Here is a 9,173-nt window from a genome sequence, read left to right as displayed (position 1 = left end):
ATCATCTTCCAGCTGTTCTACAATACTGACCACAAAGGCTACTTAGGTAAGGTACTCTATTGTAGTGACTATTAGAAGCAGCTACTCTACAGAACTGACTTCTAAAGTTGAGTCTCTAAATTTGTTTTAAGTAATCCATTATCTGCCAATTTGTTTATCCTTCAAGATGACCACGCGAAAGACTGGTTTTTCATCTCAGACACTGGAACGTGCCAAACCACTACAATTAACCCCTTCACATGGTATGTCACTGACCATTAATTGAGTGACCACTGTGTGACAATGAATGTTAACTTCGTAATTTCCTTTCAAATTAACCCCTTATTTGCATTTGGATATGGTGGAGAGGAAGAGAACGAACTGACCAAAATAAACCGGATTATCAATTTGACCAATGGTCAGTGTGACGCGTGCCTTCACTTAGTGAGTATGCAAAGGAATTTTATGAGTGTCCTTGGAAAGAGAAGGAAGGGGAAGGAGAGGTGTCAGAAATTTAAATATCGTTTTTCGTGGTAGGGGGAGTCGGTGGAAAATATTATGTTTTTTTATGGGAGGCAACTAAAAGAGAAGTTGGTCTTTAGAGTCAGTTATGGTCTTTAGAGGCAGTAACTGTCCCTAGGAGGTCACAGCTGATATAAAAGGCCACTAGTATTAAGTAGCCTCAAGAAGAAGCTATTCAAATAATGCGAACGATGACTAAAATGCAGAATATCTCACACTTAGCATCTACTTTCTCTGCTTTTTTGTACAAACCACATAGTCTCCGAAGCTACTGCCTTTGATTTTCAGGATTTAATTTTTGTTTTCTTCAATTTTTTATAAAAAAAAATAATTTTTATAACGGCTATTTAATTGAAATCCTTTCCCAACAACAACGACAACAAAAAACCATTGACAAATCCCACAAAGAAATAGACAGGACAATTCAACATGTTTCCCATCCCTTTTGCTTGGGATGGGCACCTAAGTGATCTTCCTTATTATGTGCGGCATGTATTTTTTTCACCCAAAAAAATATCCTTTAAAAAATTATCCTTTAAGAAATTCTAAGAGAAAACTAATGCTGCTGGGCAAAGGGAAGTGAAACTGATTTGCATAACAAAAGGGATGAAACATCTCAAAACGGACTTTGGAATAACCCCTTCGCTGCAGTCTGATGAGAAAAATCTTTGTTAAGCAACCACGATCTGCCGAACAATGGGATAGCCAGCAGCCCATCCAGCCATTCATTCAAACAATAAAAGGGTCAAAACCGGTTTGGACACAACAAACATTAATTTCACTAAAGCTTAGCTGGCACATAACCGAAAAACGGCATTTTCAAAAAAATAAATGAGATGAGATAGCCCGTCTGATGCTGATGATTATTTTTGGTGGGGAAACCCTTTCAGTGCTCAGATGGATGGATGGCCTTACAAATTCATTGTCTGTAGGTATAGAGACAAAGGTGTAGAGAATTGAAACGGTCCAAGGACTTGACGTCATCAGTTGTTTTGAAATTGGTCACTGCCTAATAGAGAATTTCGAAATGGAAATAATTATAAAAGGATAAATGGTTTGTATGTAAAGGACTCACACACACACCCAAATACAGTTACAAAATATTATATACATAGGTATTTCATGCAGATACATACAAAATGCTATAAAGGGAGTTTTGCATTTCCATTCATTGAAACAAAAATCCATCTGTTGGGAAAGTTGATACTGGCCTCATCTACTACTCGTACACCTCCTTCGTCCTTTTATTTAACTCTTTTTTTTTGGTACTCCGTTGGCCAAGCCTAAAGGGTGGGCATTTTAATATGCGCATGTCCACACAGCCATTCATTCATTCATTTGCAGAACCGGTTATGCAAATTTTCTTTACAATCAACCGACACACTCACGTCCTCGCTTGCTGGTCATACGACTCCATGTGACCAATTGCTGAATGTGATTTGTATTCGCTGCCGATGGTGGTGGTGGTGTAAAGTTTAAAGGGGTCAGCCATTTTGTGTACGACTTTGGTGAACTCTCATTAAAATTTTATGTTTTCATATTAACATTGAATTTTTCTTGTATCCTTGAAGTCTTTAAAGGAATATGGGTGCTAAGGTAGTGGGTCCACAAAAAAATTAAGTAAATTAACTGTACCAATAATAAGGAGTAAATGATTGTTTGCAAAATTTTTTAGCGGAAAATCTATAGGTCACTACCCTAAGTTATATTTAAGAGGATCTTTAGAGGATACTAATCGTCTTAAAGGGATACCACAGTAAAGTGGCTAGCCTAAGTAGGCCACTGCAGATATAAGGGGCCGATACCATGAAATATATGGTCTTTATGGGACACAAATGGAGTAAGGAATCCGAATAGGATATGGGTGTAGTTTTTTTTTTGTATTTGAATACTTCTGCTGTAGAGTAGCTGACCTAGAAGCATACTAAGGTAGATTAAGTGTCCTTAGAGGTATCGTATAATTGCTGGTCTTAGAGTACTAGAGTAGCTGGCCTCAGAGGTATTGCTACAGTAGAGTATCTAGCCTTAAAGGGCATTACAATGTAGAAGTTGGAGGCTACTATTATAGAGGAGCTGAGCCCATAAATGCAGGGTAGCAGATCTCAAGGGACAGTATTGTAATGTCGATGACCTCACTTGTCACTACAGCAGGCATACAGACCTTTAAGGCCATAACTGTACTGTAACTAGCAATCGGGCGCCATGGCTGTACAAAAAAATCGTCTCAAAGGAAATTATTGCAGAAAAACTGTCTTCTGCTATCCCTGAATCCCAAAAGAAAAGAAAATTAAAGTAAATAGTCTAGAAAAAATAGGAAGCTGTTCTCCACAAAGGAGTTTCTATAGAAAAAATGTCACATCGAAGTTTCAAACTTTTTCTACAGAGTAGATGGCCGTTGGAGACCACAAATGACGTGAGATATTCGTAGAGGATATGACTGTAGCTTGGCTGGCTTTTGAAGACCTTGAAGGCCACTAAGGTAGATCTGCAGCCCATTGAAGACAGTATTGTATAAGTGCTGATATTAATATAGTAGCTGACCTTAGAATTCTTACTATCGTAGGATAGCTGGCCTTATAGAGAAATTTACAATAACGAAGCTTTGGAGGCCACTACTATAGAGGAGCTGGACATAAAGGCCATAAATGCGGGGTAGCAGATCTCAAGGGATAGTATTGGAATGTCGACGACCTCACTTGTCACTACAGCAGGGACTATCATTAGAAAAATTTAGAAAAGCTCGTCTCAGAGGCCACTATTGCAGAAAAACTTCAAATCTGAACTTCCGATTTTTTTCTATAGAAAAAATAAAACTCACAACTGAAGTTTCCAATATTTTTATATAGAAAAATAGACCTCAGGAATTTTATAGGAATTTTTTTTTCTGTAGAAAAAATACACCTCAAAACAAAGGTTGCGATTTTTGTCTATAGAAAAAATACACCTCAGAAAAAAATAGACCTTAGAACTGAGAAAAATGTTCTTCAGGACTGATGTTCTATTTTGTCCTATAGAACTGAGTTCAAGATTTTTTTTCACAAAAAAAAACTCAAAACTGAATTTCAGCAGAGTTTCCGATTTTTTTCTATGCCAAAAATAGACCTCAGAAAAAAATACCTAGAACTGTGCTTCCGATTTTTTTATAGCAAAAACTAATAAGATTGGTTCCGAGTTAATTTCGGTAGAAAAAATAAACCTTAAAACTTAGGCTCCGATTTTTTCTATAGAAATAGTCCAAAGAACTGAGCTTAGCATTTTTTCTATAGAAAAAATAGACCTCAGTGGTGAGATTCGATTTTTTTTGAAAAAATTGGGGCTGGGTTTAAAATTGTTTGTAAAAAAAAAAATATTTTATATTTTAGATACCTCACAACTGAACAACGTTTCATCAGTCTCTAATCTTGGACCCCCTGAACGGTACTAATGTAGAATGTAGAGAGCTCTAAAGAGGGATATCTAGAGTAGCTGGCTTTTGTAAAATTGTTGGCCTTTAAAGGTCACTACTGTAAAGTATCTGGTAGTAGGGACTAACTGGAGAACACTTCTGTAGACTCCATTCGAAAAAAATGGTTTTTAAAAAAATATTTTATATTTTAGAAACCTCACAACTAAACTTAGAACTTTTCTATTGAAAAAACAAAGTTTCATCAGCTTCTCATCTTGGGCCCCTAGACGGTACTAAAGAAGAATGTAGAGAGCTCTAAAGACGGATATCTAGAGTAGCTGGTTTTTGTAAAATGTTTGGCCTCATTCACTACTGTAAAGTATCGGGTGCTAGGGCCCATCTGGAGAACACTTCTGTAGACTCCATTCGAGTGTAGATTCTGGCTTTCAACCATAGAGACGTTGAATTTAAATGCCAATACTGTGGAGTAGCTGGCCCTTAAGGTTATTACAAAGTAATTGACCCCTTAAATCCGCCAATGCTATAGAGTAGCTCGTTTCAAAGACCAATTCGATCTTCAGAGAGTCTCTAGTATATGGCACATGGAATCTGAGGATACTTCTATAGTTGAGTATTGAGTTGAGTGTAGTAGCTGACCCTTGAAACCACTATATCATGATTTCAGTACCTCAAAATATGGATTTTCATTTCCTTCGGTCATTTGTGCTTATCACTGAATGTATTTTGTAATTGAGATAGTCATAACTTGTCACTCTGTGAAAAAAATAGTTTAATTTTCCATAAAAAACCCCCTTCGACATTGTACTGAAAACCACATATTAGTAGTATTTTTTTTAATAGATAAATTTCAATATTTTTTTTATGAAAAATATCCCTTTTTTCCCAATAAAATTGAAGAGGTAAACATTGACACTTTCCCTGAGCTGTGAGTTATGGCCTTGAGGAATAATTTGCATAAGAAAAAAAGTCTTTATCTCCTCATTAAGAGGACAAACAAAACAAAAGAACTCAAGTAATTTTTCTAAAGATTCCATAAAAAATTACAATAAGATTTTTTATTGAAGTTCAGTTAAACTAGCCCACCATCCTTCATCGGGCCGCACAAAAAGGATAGCCTTTACAAAACCAAAAAAAGAAAATACAAAGAAAATATTGACATTATTTACCCCAATTTTCACAGAGATAAATGCTGGGTATTAATAAAATAGTCTGCGTCTTCTGCTGCTGCTGCTGTTAGCCACAGGATTTATTGTCTTGAGAGAAAAGGATCGATTATTAGCCTGTGGCTAAAGGAAAAAAAAACAACTAAACGAATTTCATCCCTTAACATTTCCGAAGTAATCAATACTTCGTGCCTTTAGTATAAGGCCCAAAAACAAAATAGATAGCTAATATTGGCATTTTAGGCAAATGATGTTATTTATGTGTGTGATCGTTCTATTGTTTTGGAAATTCTTTCTTTCGAAAATAAAGAAATCGAAACCAAAACCCAAAAAAAAAAAGAAAGAAACTCCCAAGTTAATTTGGTTGCAAAATATGTGAAAATTACCTAAAATCGAATTGCTGACCCTTAACGAAATGCAAAAAATAAAACGAAGGTGACTTTGGAAGTCAAACTCTCAACACTTAAAAACGGACGGCCGGGGCATTGTTTGGAAATATTCATTGCGTTAATAAGGATATCATTATCATCATTCGGATGACCATTGTTTGCTAAATAGGATATGGAAATCAGGAAACAAAGAAAAAGGAAAAATTCAAATGAGTGGACAATTACTCAGTAGCAAAGTTAGGGGATGGTCAGTCAGTCAGTCGAACAGATAAGGATATGCTAATATTGTTATCCTCTTAAGTGACCATTTAAGGTCCTTAAGGATTTTTAAATATTTGTCAACACAATTCATTCTTTAGGTGGTGATTCTAATTTATTAACAGTTTTGACAACTTCCTTACACCCCAAAAGGAATATGCTAAGAAGGATGATGCTAAGATGGATGACTTTTAGGTAGCTGAGAGGATATTCTGATGGCCAATGGTCATTTGTTGTTAATAAAGAGAGAGTGTGAGTGAGTGCATGCGCACGAGTAGATTAACACGAGCCAATGGTCAAGCAGTTTAAAACTGGTTTTAGTTGATATTTATAAGGAAAGGGTTATGGAAGGACATACATCAAGATGATTTGAATATTGGCTCGTGCCACTGACCAATAAATCAATGCTAAATGGATCAAAACCTCAACAAATTATTAGCGAATTAAGGGTCACATTTTTGTGATAATAACCAAGCCTAAGCAATGTGAACTTTTTTCCAACAAAAAAATCATACCTTTTGTAAGAAGGTGGGAAAAATGTTCTGGAGATTTTTTTTATATTTATAAAATATTTTTATATTACAAAAACTCACCCAAAAATTTATTTTTCTAACGATAATAGTTCAAACCTCAGTTCTGATTAAAATTCGAAAATCTGAAAATAATTCGAACCTCAGTTCTGAGGTCTATTTTTCTATAGAAAAAATTCGAACCTCAGTTCTGAGGTTTATTTTAACCTATAGAAAAAAAATCGAAGCCTCAGTTCTGAGGTTTATTATAATTTTTTTTTTTTTTTTTTTTTTTTGAAAAAAATCGGAACCACAGCTTTGAGGTCTATGTTTTTAAAACATCCACACCTTGTTTAGGCCCTTGAAAAAAATTTTCTTTAAAAAATCATTGACAAATTTTTCTTTAAAAAATCCTTGAAAATTTTTTTTTTTTAAAAATCCTTGAAAATTTTTTCTTTAAAAAATCTACTCCTATTGTTTAGATAGACCTTGAAAAATTTTTCTTTAAAAAATCCTTGAAAATTTTTTCTTTAAAAAATCCTTGAAAAATTTTTCTTTAAAAAATCCTTGAAAAATTTTTCTTTAAAAAATCCTTGAAAATTTTTTCTTTAAAACATCCACGACTTGTTTAGTCCCTTGAAAAAAAATTCTTTAAAAAATCCACGCCTTGTTTAGGTTCTTGAAAAATTTTTTCTTTAAAAAATCCTTGAAAAATTTTTCTTTAAAAAATCCTTGAAAATTTTTTCTTTAAAACATCCACGGTCCTTAAAAAATATTCTTTAAAAAATCCAGGCCTTGTGTTGGTCCTTGAAAATGTATCTTTTAAAAAATCTACGCCTTGTGTTGGTCCTTGAAAATGTATCTTTTAAAAAATCTACGCCTTGTGTTGGTCCTTGAAAATTTATCTTTTAAAAAATCTACGCCGTGTATTGAAAAAGTATTCTTTACAAAATCCACGCATTGTTTAGGTTCTTGAAAAATTATTCTTTAAACAATCCACGCCTTGTATAGGTCCTTGAAAAAATATTCATTAAAAAATCCACGCCTTGTAATAATCCTTGAAAAAATATTCTTTAAAAAATCCACGCCTTGTTTAGGCCCTTGAAAAAATATTCTTTAAAAAATCCACGCCTTGTTTAGGTCCTTGAAAAAAATATTATTTAAAAAATCCACGCCTTGTTAAGGTCCTTGAAAAAATTGTCTTTAAAAAATCCACGCCTTCTTTAGATCCTTGAAAAAATTTTCTTTAAAAAATCCACGCCTTGTTTAGGTTCTTGAAAAATTTTTCTTTAAAAAATCCACGCCATGTGCTGGTCCTTGAAAATATTCTTTAAAAAATCCTTTCTGTTGGTCCTTGAAAAAATATCCTTAAAAAATCCACGCTTTGTGTTGGCCTTTTAAAAATATTCCTTACAAAAATCGGTCCAAATTTTTTAAGGACTCCTACAGAAAAAATTCAAGCCTCATTTTTGAGATCTATTTTTTAAATAACAAAATGCTAACCCAATTTTCTATAAAAAAAAATTGAAACTCAGTCATGTGCTACCAAGGTTCTGGAAAATACTTTCCAAAGAAAATATTGGGACCTTCTTTGGAAAATGCCACCTTTAATAAAAAATATATTATGCAAAATCCTTTAAAAAAATATATCGCAAATTTCCACCGGAAAAACAGCAGCTGCAGCTTGCAGCTGAATTTTCATTTTTTATTGTAGAAAAAAATTTGCATAAAAATTACAAATGGCATTGCAAAAAAAAATCCGCACAGAAAAAAATCATCTGTGGATGAATGTCAGGCCAGCTTAATTGCAACCAAAGAAAAGGGAAAAAACTTGTGCGAATAATTATTGCAATTTTCCCAATGTGGAACCGCATTTAAATGAAATCAAATTTGCATATTTTCAAATCAAATAAAGCGGGGAAAAAAGGATATACATTTTCCAGCAACAACAAGTAACAACCCTACACTACCATGCGGGGATATGAAGGAAACTCCATGTAACTTCCGTTTTAAAACAACAGAAAAAAGGATTTCATTTGTGCAAAAATCTTTGCAAAGGACCTTTTATTACAAATGTAAAGGATTTGCATAATTTTTGCATTTATGGTTGTTCGCTCTCTCCCTCTCTCTCTTTCGCTACACAAGCATGCGTCACAGACTACCGCACACATGATACTGCCACAGATGATGGTGCCACAATGCCTGGAGGGTTGCTGCCACAGCCTCTGTTATGCAAATGACCTGTCGCGTTTGCGCACACGACAAAATTTCACCGTGCGGATTTACGAAGCAAAAAGAAAAGGCATGGTTCATGTTTTAATGGTATGCTAATTTTTTGTTGTTGCTGCTGTTCAATATTCGGTGCTGATCGAACGAACAATCGATTGAACAACGAAATCCATTGGCAATTGTGCGTACAGGACTAACGAAAAGGATATGCTGGTGTATGTTTTTGGATATTGATTACAGTGAAAAAAGGTTATCCTTTTTTATTTTTCTGTACATTTGTTCGATTGGCAAAATTGAAAATTGAAATGAAACGAAAAACAAAACAAAAAAATCTGCATAAAAATGGTAACAAAGGACCTGAACGCATTTCGTAGGTTGTCATAAATTCAAAAACGTAATTTCAAATCGTTCGTTTTGTTTTATGTGAAAGGCTCTTTGTGATATCCTTTTTGATATATTTTTTGAATATTTGCATATATGTATGTATTTCATAGAACGTAGTTATGAAAGATGGCCTTGTTTTCTGATTGCGCTATGGATTTATGAATTTTGATTTGAGAGATCATCGTGCGTGTTTGTAATGTAATTGAACTTGCCAATACATATAAATTAATTTAGGCCTAAACAAATATATAAATTGGACCTATGGAACAAACTTGGACTTATAATTCGGACAATTTTTAATAGGATCTCATAACTAAAATTCGAAATTATTACA

The sequence above is a fragment of the Musca vetustissima genome, unplaced genomic scaffold (assembly GCF_032173495.1).
Source record: "Musca vetustissima isolate MV318-11 ecotype Yass unplaced genomic scaffold, APGP_CSIRO_Mvet_v1 utg2910, whole genome shotgun sequence".
NCBI lineage: Eukaryota > Metazoa > Arthropoda > Insecta > Diptera > Muscidae > Musca > Musca vetustissima.
This window is presented reverse-complemented; position numbering follows the sequence as displayed.